This window comes from Mycteria americana, chromosome 1 (genome assembly GCF_035582795.1).
Source record: "Mycteria americana isolate JAX WOST 10 ecotype Jacksonville Zoo and Gardens chromosome 1, USCA_MyAme_1.0, whole genome shotgun sequence".
Taxonomy (NCBI): Eukaryota; Metazoa; Chordata; class Aves; order Ciconiiformes; family Ciconiidae; genus Mycteria; species Mycteria americana.
Window position 1 is genome coordinate 220486527 of NC_134365.1, and position 11170 is coordinate 220497696.

Below are 11170 nucleotides of genomic sequence, written 5' to 3' on the forward strand. Positions count from 1 at the left end.
CTTTTAGAAATAGAGGCCTCCCCCCCTCGTTTAAGCTTATTCTGCTCTTGGAAGCAGATCTGTAACTGTCCACTACAGGACATCTCTAGAAGTCTGGACATCAGGTTACAGCTTCACAGTAAACTCACAGGTTACAGCTTCACAGTAAACTCACAGGCTTCGTTCCTGCTAACTAATCACATTCCCACTGTAAACAGTGCTGTTTAGCACATCAAGAAGATAAAAATCACAAGGGATTTTCAGCCCAGCAGGAACCTTTGCCTTCAGGTCACGGGCTCAAATCCAGCCTTGCTATTAACCAGCCGACCTCTCTCCCCACACCTCTCACCCCCTACCAGAAGGGCTCATCCAGCACCCAAGGCATTTATCACCCCTCTGCAGGTGACACTGGGGCAGGTCACCAGCATCATTAAGGCTTCCCAGTATGTCACTATTCAGCCAAGCGTGGTTGGAGATCAGCGTGCATCGAAGCTTTCCCAGCCTGGCAGATGGACTGCAGCAGGCAAGCTGTTTCCAACACCTCCACAGAGGTGACCCCTAACAAATAGCATTTCCAGTCTGCAGCAACTGTTGGTGGAGCTAGAGTTGCGTTACAGACCCAGCCCAGTGCATTCTAGCCCACTTTTGAAGGCTGGAAACCCAAAAGTGAATGAATCAACCTCGCATTCAAGATCAACAGCTTGCACTCCATGTCTTTCTTTTGCGGGAGACAAATGGGTATGTTAAGATTTGATCTAGGTAGACATATTGCCCCAAGAGCTCTGACAGCTCCTAGCTAGAGGCCATGTATTTTCATCTCCCCTGGAGAGACAAAAACCACAGTAAAAGGCTCCCACTTCCCTCAGTTGCTGGCAGGGTGCTCTGCCCTTTGCTGTCCCCTTCGTTAGTCCATGTGGGGTCAGTCACCGGTACCCATTGAGCCACAGCACGTGGTCACATGAACTCCTGCCATGGTTTTCATGCCTTAAAAATAGACTATTTAACAGCTTCTTTGTGGTCTTCTTCACTGCCCAGAGAAAGATATTGGCCAGTGCCTCCTCTCAGGCAAGTACCAAGCATGTCCCCAAGCGCCACAGGTGCCAGCAGGCATGATGGCTTCGCAGGACTCTGGGGTACAGCAAGGACAGCATTGCACCCAGGGTCCCCATGCTGGTTACTTCCACCACAGTGGCACTGCCCACCTTCTCCCCAACACCCTCACCCTTCAACACAGAGAACAATTTTCCATGCTACATCGAGTTTATGGAGCTACATCGAGTTTATGGAGCGAGATGGACGTATCTGGTCCATCTCGCTTCAGACAATGCTCACAGCTTGCTTCAGTTAAAGACTTTTGCCTTAAATGCAGCAGAAGAAAAAGGTTGGTAGATGCTAAATCCTAGTCACCAAATGCAAGGTGCTCTGGGTGGACTATTCATTTTCTTAAAGGCTCCCAAGTTATATGTGTTGGCCCTGTTGACAACATCTAGGAAGCTGAACAGGCTCCTGCCTCCACCACAGCTCCTGCGACAGCAGGAGAGATGCCCACCTTCCTCAAAGGGGGTTGGGAATGGTTTGCACCAAAGTCAAAGACCCTCTTGCATCCAGAGACTCCCTTCCAGCTCCTAGCAAACTGCAGAGAAAATTTTGAGTTCCTCGTTATCCATGTTACTCCTCGTACCCCATGCAAGCTCAGGACTGGAGCCGAAATCACAGCACACTGCAGGGCCGATACGTGCCCGGGCACAAATGGAAGGATGGACGCTTCCTCGGGTGATGGCCTTCAGCCGCACCACTCCTGCCCGTGTTTTCAGGGACAGAGGTTCTATCGCTATAATCCCACAAGCAGCTTTATTTTTCTTGGCAAAGCAAAACTGTATAAGGAGAACCTGCAGAGTTTGTGTTTCAGGAACACACATCTACGCAGTGGCATGACCTTGCGAGGCGCAAAGGCTTGCCTGGCAGCGTAAGAGACACCAGAGCACATTTACTCCCATCACATTAACATTTTAACATATACAGCTGTCTTAACCACAAGTACACTGCATTCCTTTAACGTATAGCTCTCCAAGAGCAAGAGCCTGGAGATCCAAACAAAAAAACATCCTTACGCAAAGGAGACAGATTAGGAAACACTTGTGATAAGGGAAGTATCTCCAGCCGAGCTGTCAACCTTGCACTTTAAATTAGGCTTTTAATGAGGACTGCAAGCACTCTACATTTCAGTGATTAACTCAGAGCTAAATATGAGTTTAGCTGCTTCGTTTTTAACACAGATGCTGTCTCCAGGTTTCAGGCAGGAGCAGAAACAGAGGAGAAGAATAACTGTGAGAAGCTTGCAGGCCGTCAGACACCAGCAACTTTTGAAGCTAATGCCAGAGCCCAAGCAGGGGGGTAACCCACCCCTAAAATAAGATCCACCCACCACTATATATTTACAGAGCATCAAATGCAACATAGCAAGTGGTTCAGGAGCTCACAGGACCCAGCTTGTGAGCACAGGGAAAAATGAGACAGTAATACATGTATTTTTGGCAGGCACTTTGATATCTCTGTAAAAGCTGGAAAACAGGGCTTACAAGTTCAGTGTACTAAGTGCAGAACAATCCTTTATGATAAACATAATTTGCATGTGAACAGGAACGCATCTAAAAATAGACATTTTGAGAAGCCATAGGTCTTGCCTTACCTCTTGTCTTGATGAATTCCAGGGCTCCTAACAAGCCCAAAACCATCCACAGATTACAAGCCATTATCACTGTGCAGATCTCCAAGCTCAAACAGCCAGCTCACGGCCACGGCTGAGAAATCACAACCCAAAAAGCTTGAGAGAAATGGAGGGAGTCACGCAGCTGGATTTCTGCCTGGACACCCAGACCAGGACACAAGTACTGCCTGTTTGCTGGATTTCAAACTGCAATAGGTTTGACTGACAGTTTAAAGCCTCATCGACAAGATGCATGAATAATTAGTAGGTAGATTGACACCAAAATTCCCACAATACCTGCAAACATAATCACTGCTGTATCAGGCGACTGCCTACAAAACATCACCCACTTGACAGCCTCAAGAAACTTCTTTGTGGGGCTTCTTCATACAAGAAAGTAGTTGGGTAAGAAAGAGACACACTGGTTTTGAACATACACTTCTTACCTTCTCCAAAAAGCCTTTTTTTGTCTCCAAGAAAGGCCAACATGTTGGATGACTCCTTCCTACCTCAACAGCTGAGACACACAGGAAATATTTTAATCCCAAGGAAAGCATTAATTACCTCTCGACAAAAAAAAACAAACCCAAAAAACACACACGCAACAAAATCCACCCAAATATCACAGAGCGACTTCACCATCATGGTAAATCCCTGTAAACAAGCCTAAGCCCTCTCTCTCTCCATCTCCGAGACAGGGTTTGGGCAGCAGTAGCACCTCCGGTTAGCATGACCCGGGAAGCCCCCAGCCCCACCTTGCCCCTTGGCAGCGTGATGGAAAAGCGCTGGGCACGGCAAGGAGACCGGAGACACGGCCCTGAATATATCCCAGTTTTACCACCATCCTCCAAGGTTTTGCTCAGAAAAGAGCTCTGCAGTCAGGACGTGCATTTCAGATGGGGTCACACGCAAGGGACACCTTGAGGGGCCAAGCCTGCCCCTTAACACCAGGTTTCTGCCCTCGTGGCGAGGTCCTAGGAAATTTAGCAGTATGGCAAGCCTAGACATGAACCTCAAATCCTCTCCAAGCTCTTAAGTGACCTGCTCCAGGATTAGACCTACTTCCCGACAGCCTCGTGGAGCACTTGGTGCATCAGCCCACCACCTTCAGGTACCAACGCCAACCGCTAGCCACGGGGCTGTATTTCAGACCATCTCCAGGTCTGAAAATTTAATACACTGTATTTGTTTTGCTGCAATTCTGCAGTAGGCAACCAGGCCATTGACATGATTTTAGACTCAGGCAATTTGATTTATGATTAGGTGACTGTCAACTCAAGAGATTCATCAATACAAGATAAGTGGCCCAAGATATAATCCAATAGAGTGGCTCAGAAGAACACTCGGACATTGAAGGGTACAGCCAGTCCATTACATCTTTTTAAATGCTACACCCAAAATACCTATTAAAGGAAACTCTGGTCTTCACCTTGTGCTATTTAAGTCAGATGCAAGATGCTTTCCCTGAGCAACCTGTGCAAATGTGAGCCTGAAACTCGGCGCAGCTAAAAACAGCTGACGACCAGAATATTTCTGCACTGTGCATCTAACCTCAGGCTGGGGGAGGGAGAAGTTCCGTTTCAGCTCACCAAGGGGGGGGGGGGGGGGAAGGGAAGCAAAATGCAGGGACCAGACATTTATAAAGAGATTGTACAGGTTACAGCAGAGTTTTAAGAGAAATGGCAGGATTTAAAAAATAAATAAATAAAAAATTAAAGGCAAGCTTGCTTTAAGGGGAAAAGCGCAAGATAAAAGCTGCTTCAGAACAGTGCCACATGGTAAATCTGAAAGTGAAACAGATCCTTTTGAACATTCCCAGACAAGAACAGCATAAACTTACAGTCAATCACCTCCAAGTCCTCGGGGATCCAGCAACCTGGACCCCAAGCACCAGGCAAAGCCTCCCAGAAAGCCTGGCTCCCAAGCAGCCGGCGACACAGGGGACGCGGTGGTTAAAGAGCAGGAGGATTCAATTTTGTCATGACTAAAGAATTACGTTAAAACCAGTACGAGCTATTTCCAAGGAAGAGATTAGCCGCCAGCCGGACGCTGCACAGATGTGGGAGCCTGGTGACGGAGCTGCCCAGATTTGTGCATCACCCAAGGCGAGGTGCTGTTTGCCTCCCTCCTATCCCCATCCCACCCTTCATCCAGCAGAAAAAAAAAAAAATACCAGCCCACTTCATCAATACCTGGATCAAAAGCCACCAAAAAAAAAAAAAAAACCAACACACAAAACCCAAAAAAACACCAGTGCAAAAAAGTATTCACAAAAGAAACATTTTTCATAAAGCTGATCCTGCCCAAAGACCGGGCGGGCAAAAGAGACAGAGCTCAATCACAACGTGTAATGGATTCAGTATGTGAAAACACGCGATGCGTCGAGATAGGCATGAGCACGGAAAAATTTCCAATTGCCACCCAAGGAGGTCCTTGTCTGAGTATCCTTCAGGGGAACACTCTGTACCTTGAAACCGCTCCTTGGCAGAAATCTTATACAAATATTTAATTACATATAAAAATAAGGCTTTTTTCAGGTTATTGAGCAATGACAGGCTATTTAACCAAATATTCAGGCAGTTGTCCTGCCAGTATCTGTGGGTATTTTTGGAGGAAGTGGGGAGAACACAGTGGTTAGCTAAAGAGAAAAAAGCAGCAAAGCCAAACACCAGTGCGCAGCTTTTTATTTTGAAAGTCAAGACATGCATTCAAGTAGCTGTATCTAATCACTGTTTATAGAGGGGCTGGCAGGCAAAAGCAACGGCTATAAACAGTCTTTTAAATCCCTTTTCCCAGCATCATGCTTAGAATATTCCTACAAAGGGCTGTTAAACACCGGCAGTGTACTCGGAGTAAGGGAAAACCAGCAGGGAACGGAGCTGGAAGGGGAATATTTCGCTTGGGGAAGAAGGGAGGGGGAATAAGGTGCCCGGGTCCCACACCCACACTGGATATTGCACCCCTGCAAGACCCTCCTGGACCCCTGGGTGGGCAAAGGTTGTCATCTCCATGCGTATTTTAGCACGGTTAAGGAAGCAGCTCGTTGGTGTGACACTGCCCTCTCCTGAGCAGAAGGAACCGTTCAGCTTCACGCCCAGCTCGGTACAACGATCTTGGGGAGCAACAGCCCTGAGCAAGCACCCTGCTACAAGGGGAGAAGCCAAGACACCACTCACCCCACAAGAGCTGGAGTCGGCACCGGCAAAGCCCAAAGCAGCTACAGCCTCCTCGACACCAACAGCACTTGCTATTTTTCTGCACAAGGGTGAACTACCCCCATTTGGTCTCCTTGAAGCATAATTATCAGCTGCTGCAGCCTAACGAAGACTCTTTATGGCCACAGCCAAGTGGCTGCCAGGTGGATCCCACCACTCCATCTCCATATCAGCAAGAAGGTGCAAAGCATCTCACGAAAGGGCTTTTGGGCAGGAGCACAGCCTCTCTGGATGCATCTTCTCAAGAAAAAGGAGTTTCACACCAGCATCACAGCCTCCAGGGAAAGCACGTTTCTACACCCCATGTTTGTAGGAGAGCTGCTCTCAGGAAGAACCCTAAGTGCCCATCCACATCCAACCCCAAAACTCTTAATGTTGATGATAACCACACCTTCACACAAAAGCCTGTAGCTGTACAGCAGCAATGCCATGAGTATTTCAAAGGTGCAACCATACCCTTTTTATCTTCACCCTCGGGAAGGCTTAAAAGCAAGTTAAAGGACAATATTCCCTGCAGGTGTGTCTGTTAAAAGGGGACCCAGATCTAACTTCCACCACCTGTGAGCATCAAAGTGCCTCTAAGCAAACAACAGGGTGAATGAGCCATCTGCTACCGGCACCTTGACCTCAACCTACGACACCGTTTGCAACCGTGAGTTACTGTAACCCACGCATTAAAAAAAAAAAAAAAAAAAAAAAACCAATAAAACCCTAAATATACTTATTTCGGCATTGAGCGGTGTGAAACACTACGGCAATTTTAATGCAGTTACTTGAGATCAAATATGCATGGCAGTTTATGGATAGAAGTGCAACAAATAGTCCCTGGCCCTTGCAGCTGGTTCAGTATCTCATTATAATCTTCCTGGTTCATCAAAGCAATGTGTTGCCTTGCAAAAACTAAACCCTTTATCATTAATTCCGAGCCAGCAGTTTCTGAATCTACAACCCGACACCAAATAAATTGATCGAACCAGAACTCATTTTCTTTGCGCTGCTCATTGTCGACGCACAAGACAAACATCAGTCATGCTTCGCCTTCAAGTACGGGATTCATCGCAGGGAAGAGCGTAACGTGCAGAACATGCTTATTTAATAGAAGAAGTACAGCTTGACAGAGACACCCACTCTAAAATTAACTCTGCCTCAAAGCAGAGCTTATATTTGCCACTGAAGAAGCACCTCCTAAATCACAGAGAAATATTCTGCAGCTAAATATGGCTGGCATATTGGTGAAGATGCTTCAAGTCTTGACGGAGGAAAATAAATATGTTAAAACAGCAGGCTTTGAGGATTCAGGATGCATCACTGCTCAGGTGGATAAAGGCTGTATAATGTATTAATGGACCACTTTCCGTAGCAATCTGATGACTGGTGAACATAGACATGCCAGACAAAATGCAAGGCAGGAAATCCACTTACTTCAGCTTTTCCCCAGCCACACCTGCCAAGTGCAAGCTAGCAATTTATAAGAAGGAAAGAAGGTAGAAGGCATTTATCGTGAATCACTGTGTGATCCAAACCCAAAAAAGCTCTTTAAGAATAAGCACCGGTCTAACTTTTGCTCGCTAATAAGCAACAGTCTAAATTTCTTGGCAGCTGGGAGCATCCCGAGGAGAATACAGCATCCGAACGGCACCATCAGGTTTAATGTTCTTCATACACGGCATAACTTTCTAACAGAGAAAAACCTGTACGGGCTTACTGAGCAAGCACTCGTTTTCCTTCATACAGGGACAAAGAGCTAGCAAAAAGAATCATAATTCCATTTTTTTTAATTTCACATGCAGCGTGGTCATGACTATTCCGATCATCTAGCCGTAATCCCTTTCCAGCCCCAAAATAACCCTTAAGTCAACACGATTACAAGTAATAACAGTGGCTGTACAGACCCACCCCTGAAAACCCAAAGCATGGCGAGTTTGACAAAGCCAGGTTTTTTCTGGCTGAAGAGTCCCCATTTCCATCTCGCCAGGGGTGAAATTTCACAGCTTCAACATCAGGAATTGCTACAACAGACCTTTTCCAGAGGAAGGCTCACATTTCGACTGCAACTCCTCAACGCCCAGTTTTCTAGGCGGTGAATATACAGGACTTGGGAGAGAGCTTCAATAAAACAGCAATAAGATTATTTTTTTCCCTCTTTTTTTCCTGAATTATTCCTTTTTCCAAGCAATTTCTTTGCCAAGCATCAAGACAAAATAATACCCTCTACGTTCACCGTATTTCACCCTCTCTGCTCAGTGCTGGCAAGAAATTTGGGGTCCTTAACAGAGGGCTTTGCTCCGGGGGGGGATATCCCCAAGAGCCATCCAGGACATCCCTATTGCATCCTCAGAGGGTGCCAGGAGAGCTTGGGTGCTCCTCCAGCTGGGCAAGCAGCAATAAATCGCTCTTGGGATTTTGCTGCCTCAGGATTTTAGGCGCCGGACAACCCGGGTGTAAAGCCCTGGGGCCGCGGGACACTGCAGATGCCATTATTTTGAGAGCGGTGTATAAAAATGAAGCATTACCTGTAAAACAAGTATGGCCTAAAGGAGAAAAAGGGGTGGCCAGATCCACGCCCTGGCAACTTGGGGGGGTGGGGGGTGTCTTGGGGACCCGAGGGGGTACCCCGGGACCTCTCCCCAGGTGGGTGCCCACCCATGACCCTCACTACATGGTAGCACCTCCTCACCTCCCAACTTTGCCTGGGATCCTCCCGGCCAGGTAAGCCACCATGGGCGGGGGGGGGGGGGGGCACACACTGTTTTGGGGGGCACGGAGGGCAAAGAAACATCTTTTGGGTAAGGAAGCACCTTTGGGGGAAAGAAAGACCTTTTTGGACAACAGAGCACCTTTTGGGGGTCAGACCCGGCGTATCTGTCACACACCCAACACCCCGCCCCGGCTCAGCATCATCCCCCCCCACCCCCCCTGGGAACCCTGCACCCCCCTCGCCGGGGGGGGGGGGGGCGGGGGGGGGATGCAAAAGGCCACCCCTTTCTCCCAGTCCAACCAGTCCAACCCTTTACCTGCTGCCGCTGGGAGATCCTCCAGGTCGCCGAGCCCCGAGGGAGGGGGATCCCTGCCCCGCCGAGCGATGCTCCCCCCGGCAGCGAGGCCGGCGGGGGAGCCGTCCCCTGGCAGAGGGTGGGATGGGGACAGCGAAGGGCCGGGAGGGAGGTGGCACCACCGCGTCCCCGTCCCCGTCCCCGCAGCCCGGTGCGACTCGGCTCGGCTCCGCCGCCCGCTCCCGGGAGCGGGGCGGGGGCTGGGGCGGGCGGCTCCGCCCCGGACAGCGGCAGCGGCAGGAGGAGGAAGAAGAGGAGGAGGAGGAAGAGGAGGAGGAGGAGGCAGGCTACACCCAAAGGCTTGTAGCCCCTCTTTTTGGGGTGTCCCTGCGGGGATGCGCCCGGCTGCGAGCAAGCCCCTCCGCGGTGGGGTGTCCCGAGGGTCGGGGGGTCCCCTGCCAAGGGAAATGTTGGAGCCATCCCTGCCAAGGGAAGAGCCTTGCCCCCTCCATGGTGCTGCCCCAGACCTCGACCCTGGGAGTTCCGGGGGGCTGGGAAAGCCGTGGGGTGCTTGGCACTATACCAGGGGGGTTGGAAACGCTGAGCCCCAAAAGGGCAGTGAACGCCCGGCTTCACAGAATCACAGAATCACAGAATCGTAGAGGTTGGAAAAGACCTTTAAGATCATCAAGTCCAACTGTAAACCTAACACTGCCAAGCCCACCACTACACCATGTCCCTAAGCACCTCATCCAAACGTCCTTTAAATACCTCCAGGGATGGCGACTCCACCACTGCCCTGGGCAGTCTGTTCCAATGCTGGACAACCCTTTCGGTGAAGAAAAATTTCCTAATATCCAGTCTAAACCTCCCCTGGCGCAACTTGAGGCCGTTTCCTCTTGTCCTACCACTTGTTACCTGGGAGAAGAGACCGACCCCACCTCTCTACCCCCTCCTTTCAGGTAGCTGTAGAGAGCGATGAGGTCTCCCCTCAGCCTCCGCTTCTCCAGGCTGAACAACCCCAGGTCCCTCAGCCGCTCCCCATCAGCCTTGTGCTCCAGACCCTTCACCAGCTTCGTTGCTCTTCTTTGGACATGCTTCATCACACATCTTCATCACACATCACCTCCGTCATCCTCCTCTGAACCAGGATGTCTGGGAATTGTCCACCCCGGGGAGCAACATGTACCCACACACACAGGGTGTAGCTAAAATAGAAAGCTAACCTGGAAAATCTCTGCAAGTTAGGGCAAATATATGGCCCTATATGCCCCGGCCTGTTGTTAACTGGGCACCAGTAAATCCCCACTTGGCAGCAGGGAGCATAGTAGTCATGAGGGAAAATACATCATTCATATTTTTATTTTTTGGGTATTTATATCGAAGGCAATCATGTCTCAAAGCCTGCTAGGAGGGATGTTTTGCGCAGCGGGGTGTTCCCACTTGGGTGGGTGGAGGAGGATGAAAAGGGCCAGGTACAGATTTGGGCTTTGCAGACTCCCGATTTCTCCTGCTCCTGTAAATGTGCCCTTTCCAACCCACCCATCATTTCTTTTTCCATCCACTTTCATCACCTGCACTTGGTCTTACATTAGCTCCTGATCTCCCAAGCGTGTAGGTGCACCATGGACGGGTCCCCTGGACCTGATCTACACGCTATGGGCATTCTGGCACAGGGTCCTCAAGTTGTAGCGGTTTGGGGAAAGGATGAGTGTTTTGATGTGTCTACGCCATGCTCAGGACTTGTCTTCTGCACGCTGCAACAGCGCGGGTGAACCAGGGTGAGAAGGATGTCCAGGGCTGCCCAGCACTGTGGACAAAACTGAACTGTATCCTTGGTGTGAATTTTTCGCACTTCTTGAAGCAAGGTGGCAAAATACTCACCTGAGAGGAACGGATCCCTTTCTTTCTGCAACTTGGCCGTTTTCCACCGTTTTGGCCCGTGCTCGGAGCCAGGCCTGGAGGAGTGCATGGTCCAAACAGTGCAAAAGGAGGGGCTGTGCTGTCAAAATAGCAAGCAAGTGCGAGACAGATGCCAGGCTCATTTTTATGGAGACAGACGAAGCCAATAGCTCGCTGGCAACTGTCTCTCTTTTCCTAAGAGGCGTAGAAATAACCCAAGAAGCTGCACCCACCAGCAGGGAAACCTCGCCTGCAGGAAAAGACTGGAGGCGAAAAATCAGAATATAAAGACTGATCCAAAGTGACGATCCCCAGCCCCAGAAGAAGAGACGCGGGGTTGCGTTACAGGCAGCGTTACAGGCAGCGGTCCTGGT

General features: G+C 49.6%; 1 protein-coding gene across 4 annotated transcripts in view; it reads right to left on the reverse strand.

The window, feature by feature from the left end:
- Positions 1-9101, reverse strand: part of GDPD5 (glycerophosphodiester phosphodiesterase domain containing 5) — a 182569-nt gene extending 173468 nt beyond the window's left edge. For 3 of the 4 annotated variants that reach the window (XM_075491316.1, XM_075491311.1, XM_075491314.1), the window contains exon 1: positions 8916-9101. The gene's annotated coding sequence lies outside the window, so the exon portion shown is untranslated. Of the gene's footprint in view, positions 1-4526; positions 4592-8915 lie in introns of those variants that run through there. The other variant, XM_075491313.1, reaches the window with a different exon arrangement.
- Between the last annotated feature and the right edge of the window lie 2069 nt (positions 9102-11170).